Source organism: Pan paniscus, chromosome X, assembly GCF_029289425.2.
Source record: "Pan paniscus chromosome X, NHGRI_mPanPan1-v2.0_pri, whole genome shotgun sequence".
NCBI classification, from domain to species: domain Eukaryota; kingdom Metazoa; phylum Chordata; class Mammalia; order Primates; family Hominidae; genus Pan; species Pan paniscus.
Genome location: NC_073272.2, coordinates 20,235,153 through 20,251,192, shown reverse-complemented (window position 1 = coordinate 20,251,192; position 16,040 = coordinate 20,235,153). Strand labels below are relative to the sequence as shown.

General features: G+C 43.1%; 1 protein-coding gene across 11 annotated transcripts in view; it reads right to left on the bottom strand.

Moving 5' to 3' along the window:
• CDKL5 (cyclin dependent kinase like 5) overlaps positions 1 to 16,040 on the bottom strand; it is a 209,039-nt gene that overhangs the window by 180,247 nt on the left and 12,752 nt on the right. Inside the window, exon 1 of one of the 11 annotated variants that reach the window (XM_055106645.2) lies at positions 11,996 to 12,522. The exons of 9 other annotated variants lie outside the window; for them this stretch is intronic. The gene's annotated coding sequence lies outside the window, so the exon portion shown is untranslated. Of the gene's footprint in view, positions 1 to 11,995; positions 12,523 to 16,040 lie in introns of those variants that run through there. One more of the 11 variants, XM_055106648.2, reaches the window with a different exon arrangement.

Genomic DNA, 16,040 nt, shown 5'->3' with positions numbered 1-16,040 from the left:
GGAGTTTGAAACCAGCCTGGCCAACGCAGTGAAACCATGTCTCTACTAAAGATACAAAAATTAGCCAGGCATGGTGGCAGGCACCTGTAATCCCAGCTACTCGGGAGGTTGACACACAAGAATCCCTTGAACCTGGGAAGTGGAGGTTGCAGTGAGCCGAGATCACACCACTGCACTCCAGCCTGGGCGACAAAGCAAGACTCCATCTCAAAAAAAAAAAGAAAGAAGAAAGAAAAGTATGCTTTATGGCAAAATAGTTATATGTGCATTCGTATTTGATTGCTTAGAGCTTTACCAATTTTTAAAATTAATTTTCCAATTATGGACTCCAAACCATCAAATAAGGGCAGCTCCTATAAGAACACCCTGCTAACACTATTCCTTCAAGTCTCTACATAAAGGCTACCTCCTGATTAACAGCCCCAAGGATACTAACCACCTCTTCAAAATACCTTCAACTAGTGCTAGGCTGCTATTGGGTTTAACCTCAAAACACTTTAAAAAGCCAAATGCATTATAAATAACGAAAATTACATTACTTTCCTCTTTCAATCTTGATGCTCAATAAGTAAAACAAAACGAGCTCAATAAATCACTGCAGAGTTAGATCTTACAAAGACAACACGCCTATGAAAACGTAGGTTTTTCAAAAGAATCTGTGAAAATCCAAGGCTAAGCAATTTAAGGAGAGAATCTATACCTTAATGGAGGAGAAATAAGTAGGAAATAAGTCAAAGTATGTGAAACAAACTAAAAAAGAAAGGAAATATATATGGACCAATTTTAACAAAAATTCAGTTACCCCAGAGAAGTGCTAGACTGGTTCTAAAAAGGAAAATGTTAAAACTCAATTTTAAGATTAATGATACATCCACTAATCTTACCCACTGCTACATTTTATTATATATAAAGAAAACATTCATGAAACCAGGAAGTACACATCATGGTCTTTTCTTTAAAGTACCTTACAATCCAGTTGTGAACACTGGAATTAATACACGAAAACTTTATGTCCAGAGATTAGGACAATAGGTGTTATTGTCCTAATAAATGTTTGCTGGTCTCACTAAGAGATAAACATCTTAAGATCCTACATTATTAACTTATCAAGACAAAAGGCAAGATGTGACAATTCAGACTCATGATGACCAAATGAACTGTACAAATCAAAATAGCTATAAATGTTCAAAGGAAACAGTACCCCTTTCAGACTGAAGAGGTTATGTTTTATACAGGAGATAGTATATGAACTACATCTGAAAAAATTAGTGGGGTTACAGTAAAGTTGTGTGACCAAAAAGAAGAGGGCACTCAAACGTGGTTAAAAACACTTGAGGCCCAGTGGCCCACGCCTGTAATCCCAGCACTTTGGGAGGCTGAAGCGGATGGATCACGAGGTCAGGAGTTCGAGACCAGCCTGGCCAACATGGTAAAACCCCATCTTTACAAAAAAATACAAAAATTAGCCAGGCGTCGTGGTGCACGCCTGTAATCCCAGCTACTAGGGAGGTTGAAGCACGAGAATCACTTGAACCCAGGAGGTGGAGATTGCAGTGAGCCAAGATTGTGCCACTGCCCTCCAGCCTGGGTGACAGAGCGAGACACAGTCTCAAAAAAAAAAAAAAAAAAAAAAAAAACTTGAGGACTATTATAAATAGTGATGCAATGATACTATAACATTTCCATGCAATGACATTAAATCATTTTCAAAGTGCTTTCATGTTTATCATTTTACTGACTGGACATCACAACCACCCAGTGAATTCACAAACCAGAGAACCATACACTTGAGGAGAAACACAGAAAAAGAATACCTAAGCCTGGGCAACATGGCAAAACCCAATCTCCACTAAAAATACAAAAATTAGCCGGGCGTGGTGGCGTGTGCCTGTAATCCCAGCTACTTGGGAGGCTGAGGTGGGAGAATCGCTTGAATGCGGGAGTCGGAGGTTGCAGTGAGCCAAGATTGCACCACTGCACTCCAGCCTGGGTGACAGAGTAAGGCTCTGTCTCAAAAAAAATAAAAAAAAATAATGCAGTGTTCCATGTGGAGAGTGAAAGCGATGTGTTAATACTACTTACTACCTGAAATAAGCTCACAGATGTCCTACTTCAAATCCTATACAGGGGTCTTACCATTTTTACTAAAAGACCATATTTCACTATCTAAGACAACCAACTACAGACAGCTAAATACAGAGTAAACTCTGAGACAGTAATCACTTATTCTATTAAAGTTTTTATATTATGAAATTCATCTACCTAAAGTTTTCCCCTTGAGTCTGAGCCTAATTATAATTGATTTTCCATACTCTACCAGAGATTAGAATGAAAAATCTATTAACACAATCATCCTTAGAGTGCAACAAATTGAGCCATTTACCCTAGCCCCAAACTTGGGAAGCCCTTTGCAGTTGTTACAGAAACCAGAAAAGTAGTCTTGCAAAGAATCAGCACAAGGGCAAAAAGTTAAATCAGTATCAGCACATATACCTTCCCTTAATGCCTTTTTATTATGTATAAAACAGTGTGGGTTATCTCTCTTCCGACTTCCAATGTCCTCCCTATCAACCATTAAACATTAATGCTTATTTTTGCCAGATAAAATATAAAAGGGGGCCGGGCATGGTGGCTCAGGCCTGTAATCCCAGCACTGTGGGAGGCCGAGGCAAGTGGATCATTTTGAGATCAGGAGTTTGAGACCAGCCTGGGCAACATGGCAAAACCCCATCTCTACAAAAAATTACAAAAATTAGCAGGACATGGTGGCGCACACCTGTAGTCCCAGCTACTCAGGAGGCTGAGGCTGGAGAATTGCTTGAACCAGGGAGGCAAGGCTGCAGGGAGCCAAGATCATGCCACTGCACTCTAGCCCAGGCAATAGAGTGAGACCCTGTCTCACAAAAATTAATCAATTAAATTAAACATAGAAGGGGTTGAATAAAACTATAAGAAGTAGAGATATTGGCTAGGTGTGGTGGCTCACGCCTATAAACCCAGCACTTTGGGAGGCAAGGCGGGTGAATCACCTGAGGTCGGGAGTTCAAGACCAGCCTGACAAACATGGAGAAACCCCGCCTCTACTAAAAATACAAAAATTAGCGGTGTGTGGTGGCGGGCGCCTGTAATCCCAGCTACTCGGGAGCCTGAGGCAGGAGAATCGTTTGAACCCGGAAGATGGAGGTTGCAGTGAGCCGAGATCATGCCATTGCACTCTAGCCTGGGCAACAAGAGCAAAAGTCCGGCTCAAAAATAAAAAAGAAAAGAAGTAGAGATAAGATTTAGGTATGGGCTTAATACACAACTTATAAAAGAACATTCATTCATTCAACAAGTATTTACTCTATACCTACCAAGGTTGGAAACAATAATGGTTAGCATTCTTCTACATCCCAATATACCCTATTTTTACTCCTGCCACCCTTCAGGGACCCTATCTATAAAATGGAACTAATAACTACTCTCACAGAGGTGTCATGGATTAAATGTGGCAACCAAACTTTAAAGTGTTCTGTGCTCAAATAAAGTAACAGTTAAAAGACCAAAAGGTTTTCACAACAGCATGTTAAAAAAAAAAAAAAAGGCCGGGCACAGTGGCTCACGCCTGTAATCCCAGCACTTTGGGAGGCCGAGGCAAGTGGATCACCTCAGGTCAGGAGTTTGAGACTAGCCTGGCCAACATGGTGAAACGCCATCTCTACTAAAAATGCAAGAAAACACCGGGCTTGGTGGCAGATGCCTGTAATTGCAGCTACTTGGGAGGCTGAGGCAGGAGAATTGCTTGAACCCAGGAGGCGGAGGTTGCAGTGAGCCAAGACTGCGCCATTGCACTCCAGCCTGGGCAACAAGAGCAAAACTCTGTCTCAAAAAAAAAGCCTCAAAATTTAACTATATATATAGTATGCTAATATTTATCCCTGGACAGGAAGCAGCCTAAAACATCTCTGTATCCCTCAAGGTATTTGGCATACTGCCCTTCATCGAACAAGGGTTCAGTAAAAACAACTTTTTGTCTAAGGTGTGGAGTACTGTAGTCATTTTAATAATCTGGCAAAGAAGAAAGAATGAATAACAGGAACTAGTATTTACTGCTGCCTGTTATGTACCAAGTACTGTGTTGGGCACTTCACCTATGTTATTTAGTTTAATTTTCACAGCCACCGCATGAGGTATGTATTAACCAAAAAACCAGGAGTAGATTTTCATTTTCCAAGAATCAGAACATAATAAATCTACACTAAAAACTGAGCAACATATCTTACATTTGGCAGCATCTGCTTATTTCACTTCAAAAGAATTAAGGGGACCGGGCACAGTGGCTCATGCCTGTAATCCCAGCACTTTGGGAGGCCGAGGCGGGCGGATCATGAGGTCAAGAGATCGAGACCATCCTGGCCAACATGGTGAAACCCCGACTCTACTAAAAATACAAAAATTAGCTGCGCGTGGTGGCATGTGCCGGTACTCCCAGCTACTCGGAAGGCTGAGGCAGGGGAATCGCTTGAACATGGGAGGTGGAGGTTGCAGTGAGCCAAGATTGCGCCACTGCACTCCAGCCTGGAGACAGAGTGAGCCTCCGTCTCCAAAAAAAAAAAAAAAAGAATTAAGGGAATCGTATTAAGGGGAAAAAACTTTTATTAACATGAAAAGAAAATGCAGGAAAAAATATAAATGGGCAACAAATGAATCTTATAAATGTTCAATCTTACTAGTAATTTTTAAAATCCAACAAAAAAACAATAAGGAGAAACCATGCGGCCAGAATGGCCAACAGAGAAAAATTAACAGACTTTTCCTTCAGGAGAATCAGCAGTATTTCCTCTACATCCTTCACAAGTGTAGCACATTCCCATGTGAATCATCTACCATCACCACCCAGTGATTCTGGGGGGCGGGGGGGGGGGAGGCGGCAGGGGGGAAGGGCAGGATATAAGGCCAGTATCTTAATAAAATGATCAAAGGTGTACACAATGATTCATTTTAAAAGACATTCTCGGCCATGATGTCTGCAATAGAGAAAAGGGGGAAACCCACGAGGACAGGGCACTGAAGCTCTACTTTAAAATGGCTGACCAAACACACATTTACCTTTCCTCCCACACCAAAACTCAGTGAAATAAGCGAAAGAAATAAAAAATTAATCCAGAGCAGCCCTGGGAATCTAGGAGATGCTCTCAGCACATAGATCAGTGAGGAATTCCAAGGAGCACTGAAGCAAGTTAAAATAGATGGCAAAACCCAAAGAAAACAGGCTCTCAGGCCGGGCGCAGTGGCTCACGCCTGTAATCCCAGCACTTTGGGAGGCCAAGGCAGGTGGGTCATGAGGTCAGGAGTTCAAGACCAGCTTGGCCAAGATGGTGAAATCCTGCCTCTACTAAAAATACAAAAAAATTAGCCAGTCATGGTGGCGGGCGCCTGTAATCCCAGCCACTCAGGAGGCTGAGGCAGAGAATTGCTTGAACCCAGGAGGCAAAGGTTGCAGTGAGCTGAGATCGTGCCACTGCACTCCAGCCTGGGCAACAGAGTGAGACTTCGTCTCAAAAATAAATAAATAAATTTTAAAAAATAAAGAAAAGAGGCTCTCCCTCCAAAGATACATTTTTCCAGAAGAACCCCTGAAAGGTAATAAAATAGAGGAAGTAGGGACTGAGGAAAGAAATAACTGAAGAGCTGTGAAACACCCTTGCCAATGTCCCCTCCCTACCTTCTTTCAACAAGACTAATGCAGCATTTACCAAGCCCTGGCTCTCTGAAATAATTCAGACATCCTTACTCCTCATAATGTTGAGGCCACAGAAGTGGGGCAAGGTGCCAATTAACTGTAGCTTCCATGAGGAATGGGGAATCTCACCACTCAGAAGGCAAGCAACCCACATATTCAATAGAAAAATACTGCATTCCAGGCAAAAGACATAAAGTAAAGACATCAAGTATGAAACAAAATTGTATAGGAACCTATACGTGTCGGAGCATAGCGTATAAGGCAGGAGAGAGGTGATGTGAGGTTGGAGAGGTGGGTGGGCAGAGACTATATCAAGGAGACCCTGATGGGCAAAATAAGGGAATTCAGTCTTTCTCTTTCTGTTACCAAGACAGCACCAGTGCAGACTTTCAAGTAGGTGATATGACCTAAATCATATTTTGTATCACATTGGCAACTGTAGATAATATATGAACTGGACAAGACCCCACTATCTGTCTTGGGAGCCCAGGTGGATCTCAGAAAACGAAGTTTGAGGAAAAGACGTACTTCACATTAGACATGCTGAGCGTAAGGTACCTATAGAATATTCAGGTGTAGATTTCCAGCAGATTACACAGACACTAAAGCCTGGAGGGGAAAAGTCATGGAAGAATTTAAGCCGGGCATGGTGGCTGATGCATGTAATCCCAGTACTTTGGGAGGTCAAGGCAGTTGGATCGCTTAAACCAGGAGTTCTGAGACCAGCCTGGGCAACACAGAGAAACCCCGTTTCTACAGGGTGAGGATACAGTGAGCTGTGATCATGCCATTGCACTCCAGCCAGGGAAACAGAGTGAGACCCTGTCTCAAAAAGAAAAAAAAAAAGAATTTAGAAATTTAGAAAAACATCTGTATATAAGTGCAACTGAAATCCTTGGGGTAACTAAGGTACTTCATGGAGACAATGACCTATGATAATTCTTGGCTAAGAAGTCAAAACCAGGTAACAGCAGTGTGTAAGGAGTAAGTAGATCATCAAGAAGCCCACACAGGAGGGAGAGAAAGAAATACAAGAGAAGGACATGGAGAACAAGGATGACAATGGAATACATTGGTTCAAGGGGATAGTGATTAACAGTGTCAGGTGCAACAAAAATGTCAAGTAAAATTAGGACTAAATGAATCCACTAGATGCAGCACACAAGAGGTCACAGGCATTCTCAGCAAAAACAGTTTAAGCAGCGGTGGGGGTGGGAAGCCAGAAAGCAACAGCTAAAATTTGAAGAGTGAATGAGAGACTACGTGTAAATCGCTCTTTCAGAAGTTTCAGTGAGAAGGGGAGAAGTTAGGTAGCTAGGAGAGGATTGGACATGTGGTTCAGGGAAGGTTTCCTAGGATGAGAATCTTAGGCATAAGATAATGGGCAGAGAAAAACGAAGGAGTCAAAAGTGAGACCCTGAGGATGCTGCAACATTACTCAACCCGGGCACTACTGACATTGTGGACCAGGTAATCCTTTGTCATGGGGCTGTCCTGTGCATTGTAGGATATCTACACGCCTCTACCCGTTAGATGCTAGCAGCACATGCATCACCACCACCCCCTAATTGTGACAACCAAAAATGTCTGCAGACACTGCCAAATGTCTCCTGGAGGCAAAATCTTCACCCCTCCTCCCCAAGTGGACAGCCACTGGGAACAGAATGGGGAGAATGAAGGGGAATAACTGATGAGAAAAGACTGCCAAAGAAGCAGCAGTGAAGCCTAAGGCTCCTGGCAAAGGACTGCCTCAAACAGCAGAAGAAGCATCTCATCCCCTGAGACAGGAGGAGAGGGCAACTCTGGAGAAGCAGGGATGACAAACTGGTAGAAGTGTGAAGAAAATCAACCAGATGGCTCAAAGTTCTCAGTGAAGTGGAGGCAAGGTCATGTGCTGAGTATGAGTGGTGATATTTAGTGGCAGATTTGAAAACAGTGGCTAGAGTTTGTAACAACTGTTGGGGTCTGGTAGCTGGCAGGTCACACCAGGGAATACCGACTGGGGTTGGAAAACAGCATACTCCCTTCTTCACTGAGAACGTTAAAATGTATTATACCTTCCCACAGAAATCACATACTGTATATTGATTACAGTCCCAAAGAACTCACAAGTCTATATGAATTTCAACTGCATAAAGGAGAGAACAGACTCCTCAGGCTCACCTGGGAAACAAATCCATTTTTTAAATAACATAGTTCCTATCAGATAATGTGAACTGTGTTCTATACAATCAATGTCCAAAAGAACTTTTGGTAAATAACCTGTTCAAGGTGGGGGTTGTCTGTGGTTACAACTACTTCCCAGTTTTTTGTTTTTGTTTTTGTCTTTTTTGAGACAGAGTTTTGTTCTTGTTGCCCAGGCGGGAGTGCAATGGTGTGGTCTCAGCTCACGGACTGCAACCTCTGCCTCCCAGGTTCAAGCGATTCTCCTGCCTCAGCCTCCCATTACAGGTGCCCGCCAACCATCCCTGGCTAATTTTTTTTTTTTTTTTTTTTTGTATTTTTAGTAGAGACGGGGTTTCACCATGTTGGCCAGGCTGGTCTCAAACTCCTGACCTCAGGTGATCTGCCCACCTCGGCCTCCCAAAGTGCTGGGATTACAAGCCTACTTTCTTGTTCTTAACTGGTAGAACTACTTCCTGATCAACAGTTAGGAAGAAAATAGAATAGAAAGGAGTGGCTGCAAAGACAGAAAAACGTATTAAATGAGATTCTTCATATGATAAACACCTGCTCACCCCTGCCCTCTAAATCAAGGGCTGCAAATGCAAATGATTATAGGACCAGGAAACTGGAGAAGTTTCCTGTATTAGTCCATTCTCACACTGCTTTAAAGATACTACCCAAGATTGGGTAATTTATTTTATAAAGGAAAAAGGTTGAATTGACCCCCAGTTCCGTATGGCTGGGGAGGCCTCAGGAAACTTACAATCATGGCAGAAGGGGAAGCAGGCACCTTCTCCACAAGGCAGCAGGGCACAGAGTGTAAAGGGTGAAGAGCCCCTTATAAAATCATCAGATCTCATGAGAACTCACAGGAACAGCACGGGGGAAACCGCCCCCATGATCCAGTCACCTCCCACTAAGTCCCTCCCCTCGACATGTGGGGATTACAATTCGAGATCAGATTTGGGTGGAGATACTGAGCCAAAGTATTATCAGTTGCCTGAAGCCTGTGCATGGGAAAGAAGCTGGAGGTGAACCACTAGCACAAAGACAAAGACATAAAGGACTGTCCTTGAGTGAAAAAATAAAAAGATAAGCTACAAGCACCAGCCCAGGGTTGTGCAGAGAAAGTGACCCAAACAGGCTGGATGCGGTGGCTCATGCCTGTAATCCCAGCACTTTGGGAGGCTGAGGCGGGCAGATCCCTTGAGGTCAGGAGTCCGAGACCAGCCTGACCAACATGGTGAAACCCTGTCTCTACTAAAAATACAAAAATTAGCAGGGAGTGGTGGCGTGTGCCTGTAATCCCAGCTACTCAAGAGGCTGAGGCAGGAGAATCACTTGAACCCGGGAACCAGAGGATGCAGTGAGCTGAGATCGTGCCATTGCACTCCAGCCTAGGCAACAGAGCAAGGCTCCGTCTCAAAAAAAAAAAAAAAAAAAAGTGACCCAAACAGAAGGGAAAACCCCAAGTCTGTTCTACACAAATATGGAGTCAAAATTTACACTACTTTCCAGGTGCTGGAGACCCATCTGAGAATAGACCAAAACCTCTCTAGACGCAGTGAACCCAAAGGGTCCCATCAGAGACAAATGCAAAACTAGACCAAAAGAGCATTCCACAACCCGGGCATAGGCAAACAATTGTTAAATTGTCAAATATTGCACACCACACGGAGAAACAGCAAAAATCTTGGAGGGAAGAAGGGAAGCCAAATGGGAGATTTCATTCCTCAAAAATTACAGCTAAGAAAATAATCCAAAGAGGACTTAAACATAACTATATTTTTAAATGTCCAAAGAAAATGCTCTTATGAAAAATTTAAAAGCTGATTTGAAAGAAAATTTAAATACAGGTTTGAAAGAAAATGTAACAGAAATTCTTAAATTTGAAAATATATTCGAGGTGAGGCACAGTGGCTCATGCCTGTACATCCCAGCACTTTGGGGGACCAAGGTGGGAGGATCACTTGAGACCAAGAGTTCAACACCAACCTGGGCAACACAGCAAGATCCTATCTTTAAAACATGTATATATATGTTTGTACACACATATATATTTGTATATTTGTATAAATATCAATATTTATATATTTGACTATATATAGCCAAATGTTTTTAGTGAAACCCTCAATAAGTTAACAAATTAACTGCACAGCCAAAGAGGAAATTAGTGAATCGTATGATAGATGTCAAGAGATTAGCCAGAAGAGATAGAAATGTAAATTAAACAACACGAAGGATGTGATGAAAAATCCCAAAACATATCTAAATAATGGTTCCATAAATGGAAAATGGAGACGAAACTATTTTAAAAGATAATGGCTAAGATTTTCTCCCACAGCTGAAGACTTCAGGGGTCCTCAGACTAATGGAATACATCAAATAAAAGCAGGATACATAAAACAAATCCACACCTAGAGATATCGCAAAAAAAAAAACCCTGAAGATCAAAAAAACAAGGAAATAAACAGCAACTCAAAAGTACTGTAAATAAAAAATAAATAAATAAACAAGGAAAAGATCTTAAAAGTAGCTCAAGAGGAGAGAGAATTACCTACCTACAACGAAATTACAACTAAACTGACTGTTGACTTGTCATTAGCAAATAAAACTAGGCCAGGTGCAGCGGTTCACACCTGTAATCCCAGATCTTTGGGAGGCTGAGGAGGATCACCTGAAGCCAGGAGTTCCAGACCAGCCTAGACCAAAAAATTAAAAATTAACGGGAGCTAAATGATAAGAACTTATGAACACAAGGAAACAACAGAAATTGGGGACTACCTGAGGGTGGAGGATGGGAGGAGGGAGAGGAGCAGAAAAAATGACTATTGGGTACTGGGCTTAATACCTGGGTGATGAAATAATCTGTACAACAAACCCCTATGACATGTGTTTACCTATGTAACAAACCTTCAGATGTACCCCCAAACCTAAAATAAAAGTTAAACAAAATTTAAAAATCTGTCAAAACACAAAATAACATTAACTATCCCCCTCTACCTGAGGGGAAGGGTGAGAGGAAGGAGAGGAGCAGAAAAGATAACTACTAGGTACTGGGCTTATTACTTGGATGATGAAATAATATGTACAACAAACCCCTGTGACATGTGTTTACCTATGTAACAAAACTTCACATGTAGCCCCAAACTTAAAAGTTAAAAAAAATTTACAAATTTGTCAAAACACAAGAGAATAACATCAAAGTACTCGGGGAAAGGAATTAACCCAAAATTCTGGACCCAGCTCCACAACCATTCAAGAGAAAAAGTGAAGTACAGACACTTTCACAAACACCAAAACCAAATTTACTATTAAGGGGCCCTTACTTAAATAATTAAGAACATTTTTTAATAAAGAAGGAAGAAACTGAACCAATAAGGAAGAAATGGAGTGAAGGAAGAATGGTGAGCAAAGAAACCTGAAAAACACATGAGTAAATATTCACTATTTTTATTGGTGTAAGGTGGCTTAAATAAGGCAAAACTAACACATAAATAACATTAACATGGAAGAGGGGCTGACGGTTAAGGAGTAAATCATTCCAAACTCTTGGTCTTATTCAGGAGGACAGGAATAATAATTAAGCTTAGACTTAAGGAAACGCTCATGTTAAAATTTTAAGAGTAACCAAATTTCTGGCTTAAACCCTGGAATAAGAGAACTACAATGAAAAAGAGCTGAACTAATTTCAAATTCAAGACTTTCTTTAAACCCAACAGAGCGCTAGGCGCGGTGGCTCACACCTGTAATCCCAGCACTTTGGGAGGCCGAGGCGGGCGGATCACGAGGTCAAGAGATTGAGATCATCCTGGCTAACATGGTGAAACCCCGTCTCTACCAAAAATACAAAAAAAGTAGCCGGGCGTGGAGGCGGGCACCTGTAGTCCCAGCTACTCGGGAGGCTGAGGCAGGAGAATGGCGTGAACCCGGGAGGCGGAGCTTGCAGTGAGCCGAGATCGCGCCACCGCACTTCAGCCTGGGCGAAAGAGCGAAACTCCGTCTCAAAACAAAACAAAACAAAACAAAAAAACCAACAGAGCAACCAGTTGGCTCAACAACTAAGGAGAGTACCTGAAGGGAGGGAGGAGACGACCATGTGCTCACCTGTTGGAGAGTACAGCTGGACACCAAAAAGAACGGGTAGAAGAGTCAGTAAATGCGTGAAATCCAATGTGGCTTGCTGAAAAGAGTGTGAAACCACTGGGGGTCACAGAAATTGAGGATATGATACCTCAACTTCCTGTAGGGTCTTCCTCCTCCAACCCCCCCACCCCACGCACTCAGAGCTCTAAGAGTCCTGAGGTAGGCTCACTGTGATGCAAACCTGGGGGTGGGCAGCAGCTAAGCCTGAGAGGCTGGACACTACCCTCAGATCACTCTCCCCTATCTCCACTCAGGAAGACAAGCCTTCACTGTGACAGAAAGGACAATGGTTACTTCTACCCTTAAGACAATAGTGAAAAATCAGAGCAGCAGGGAGGAGGGGTGGGGGCCCAAGTCCTGGGAGAGGGGTAGGATTCCACATTGAGCCCAATACAACAGCCAAGGAAGGGGCAAGATCCTGAGAGTCAGGCCTGAAACTGAGGCTTAATCAAGAACAGAGACCACATCCTATCACCCCTCCCCACCTTCAAGCAAACAAACTTCCAGGAACAGTAAGAGCAGAATATCACTGAAGGGACGGGAGAAAATCAAGAGTATGTAAAGAGACCCTCACTAAAGCACACTTCGAAGGGGAGACCTGAAATTTAGACTGGAACAGACACTGTTCTGGTAAACCAATTCCCACCCTGATCACAAAGTATCTCTAAGAGAATTTGAAAACTGGGGTACACTAGGTTAACCATAACAACACAAAAAAACTCAAATCCAGCCCAATGTAACAGTGAAAAGGAAGCCTAGCATGACTAACATCATTTTGCTTCTAAGCCCCCCCACCACCACCCAGTGAAACCATCTAACTATGGGAGAAATTCAGTTTATAGTTTAAAGCAAATAGTCCCTTCTGAAAACCCCTGAAGAGATAGGGGCAGTGTACACACAAGTAACAACGTTGTTAACGATTTTTTTTTTTGAGACAGGGTCTCACTCTGTCACCCAGGCTAGAGTGCAGTGGTGCAATCATGGCTCACTGCAGCCTCGACCTCCTGGGCTCAGGTGATCCTCCCACCTCAGCCTCCTGAGTAGCTGGGACTACAGGTGTGTGCCACCACACCCAGCTAATTTTTGTATTTTTGATAGAGACGGTGTTTCGCCATGTTGCCCAGGCTGGTCTTGAACTCCTAGACTCAAGTTATCTGCCTGACTCAGCTTCCCAAAGTGCTAGGATTACAGGAGTGAGCCACCATGCCCAGCCATGTTAAAGATTTATAGTATTGTGACCTGACCAAGGACAAAGAAGTTTCACAACCTCCACAGACCCTCACTGCCACCCAGATGTCTATGGTCATCATAGTCATCTCTTGACCTCAACCTCCTCCCTCTTCCCTCTTCCTCTAACATAAAAGGAGGCGAAAATTCGTATTAAGATGGTTCTTTAGGACATTACTAGTCCACCATCTTCTCAGGTTGCTGGCTCTCCAAATAAGGTTGCTTTCTTTGAGCCAACACCTTGTCTCTTAACTTATTGGCTGTCATTTGGTGAGTAGTACAACCTTGGACTTGGCTACACCAATTCCTAACTAGATTAACTCAAATACCAGCACTAACAGCCTAGCAGAAGGAAAGACATACCCATTTAAAGACATAAAGATTATATGGAGGCTGAAGTGGGTGGATCACCTGAGGTCAGGAGTTCGACACCAGCCTGACCAACACAGTGAAACGCCGTCTCTACTAAAAATACAAAATTAGCTAGGTGTGGTGGCACATGCCTGTAATCTCAGCTACTTGGGAGGCTGAGGCAGGAGAATTGCTTGAACCCGGGAGGCGGAGGTTGCAGTGAGCCAAGATAGTGCCATTGTGCTACAGCCTGGGCAACAAGAGCAAAACTCCGTCTAAAAAAACCCAAAACACACAAAAAAATATGATATGGCCAGGTGCAGTGGCTCACACCTACAATCCTACCACTTTGGGAGGCCAAGGCAAGAGGAGCCTGAAGATATGACTGAATTGCTGTGATCTCATGATAAAACATGAATGGACAAAGGAGTTGCTGCTTATGGAAGAACAAAGGAACTGTTTTTCTGAGATGAAATCTACTGGTAAAGATGCCTTAAACATTTTTGAAATGACTATTTCAAAAATAGACTACTCTATAAACTTAGTTGATAAAGCAGCAGCAGGCTTGGAGAAGTAGTTCTAATGTGGGTAAAACGCTATCAAACAGCATCGTATGCTACAGAAGAACCTACAATGAAAGGAACAGTCAACAGACATGGCAAACTTCATTGCTGTCCTATTTTAAGAAACTGCCACAGATCCCCCAACCTTCAGCAACCACCATCCTGATCAGTCAGTCACCATCAATACTAAGGCAAAACCCACCACCAGCAAAAAGGTTATGGGTCACTGAAGGGTCAAATTATTGCTAGCATTTTTTGGCAATAAATTATTTTTAATTAAAGTATGTGCTTTTTTTTTTAGACATAATGTTATTGCACACTTAATAGACTACAGTATAGTATAAACAAAGCTTTTTTTTTTTTTTTTTGGAGACCAAATCTCACTCTGTCGCCCAGACTGGAGTGCAGTGGTGCAATCCCAGCTCACTGCAACCTCCACCTCCTGGCTTCAAGCGATTCTCCTGCCTCAGCCATCCGAGTAGCTGGGATTACAGGTGCGAGCCACCACACCCAGCTAATTTTGTATATTTAGTAGAGATGGGGTTTCACCATGTTAGCCAGGCTGATCTCGAACTCCCGACCTCTGGTGATCTGCCTGCCTTGGCCTCCCAAAGTGCTGGGATATAGCGTGAGCCACCACGCCCAGCCAACAAAGCTTTTATATGCACTCAGTAACCACAAAATTTGTGTGACTTGCTTTATGGCAATATTTGCTTTACGGTGGTGGTCTAAAACCAAAACTATCTCCAAAGTATGCCTGTATTGTACAATGTAGATACACATACACATACACACACACACCCCCATTATGGAATAGAACTCAGCATTTCAATGAATTCATGCAATAAATCATGAAAAAAAGCTCAGATATGTCACTCTGGTAGTTGTCACCTTTGGCTTCCCCTTCATCTGCCATACCGTAAATGTTGGTAGAAAAGATTCTGGAGCCCCACAGAGAGCTATTAGCACCTACTCATTTACCAGTGTGGATCCAATTATAACAATTACATATCTTACACAGGTAACAGACACAGGACAGGCATATCTATAGGGTAAGCAGAGAGGAGGATCCACTGGATAGGCACCTGATATACCACTGCACAAGGAAGAAGATACAGACATGAGGAAATGGTGGGGGGTGGGGGGGGGGGCAAAAAGGGGCACCTTTGATAAGGGAAGTGTTTATTGAGCACTTCCTATGTGCAAGGCAATGTGCCACATACTGAGGGTACAACAGTCAACACTCCATGCCTCCACGGAGCTTACAGTAGAAAAGATCCTGGGATATAGCTAGGGTACAAACATCAAAGCAAAGCATGTAATACATAAATAAACATTACTTCTTGCAATTCTCCCAGCTTTATATGCCCATCCTTAGATCCTTGTCTTTTTTTTTTTTTTTTTTTGAGACGGAGGTTCGCTCTGTCGCCCAGGCTGGAGGGCAGTGGTGCAATCTTGGCTCACTGCAACCTCCGCCTCCAGGGTTCAAGAGATTCTCCTGCCTCAGCCTCCTGAGTAGCTGGGACTACAGACACACACCACCACGCCCGGCTAATTTTTGTATTTTTAGTAGAGACGGGGGTTTCACCATGTTGGCCAGGCTGGTCTTGAACTCCTGACCTCGTGATCCACCGGCCTCAGCCTCCCAAAGTGCTGGAATTACAGGCATGAGCCACCGCGGCCAGCCAGATCCTTGTCTTTTAATGCACCCTCTGCCTGTAAACCCTTTACCTGCACCTGACATTCTGGACTTCCTTTAAGACTCTTCACAAGCACTCAAGAGTCATTTCCTTTCCCAGTCCCCTTAAGTGCCTGTTAAGTGTACCTCTTCAGGCCAGGCATGGTGGCTCACGCCTGCAATCCCA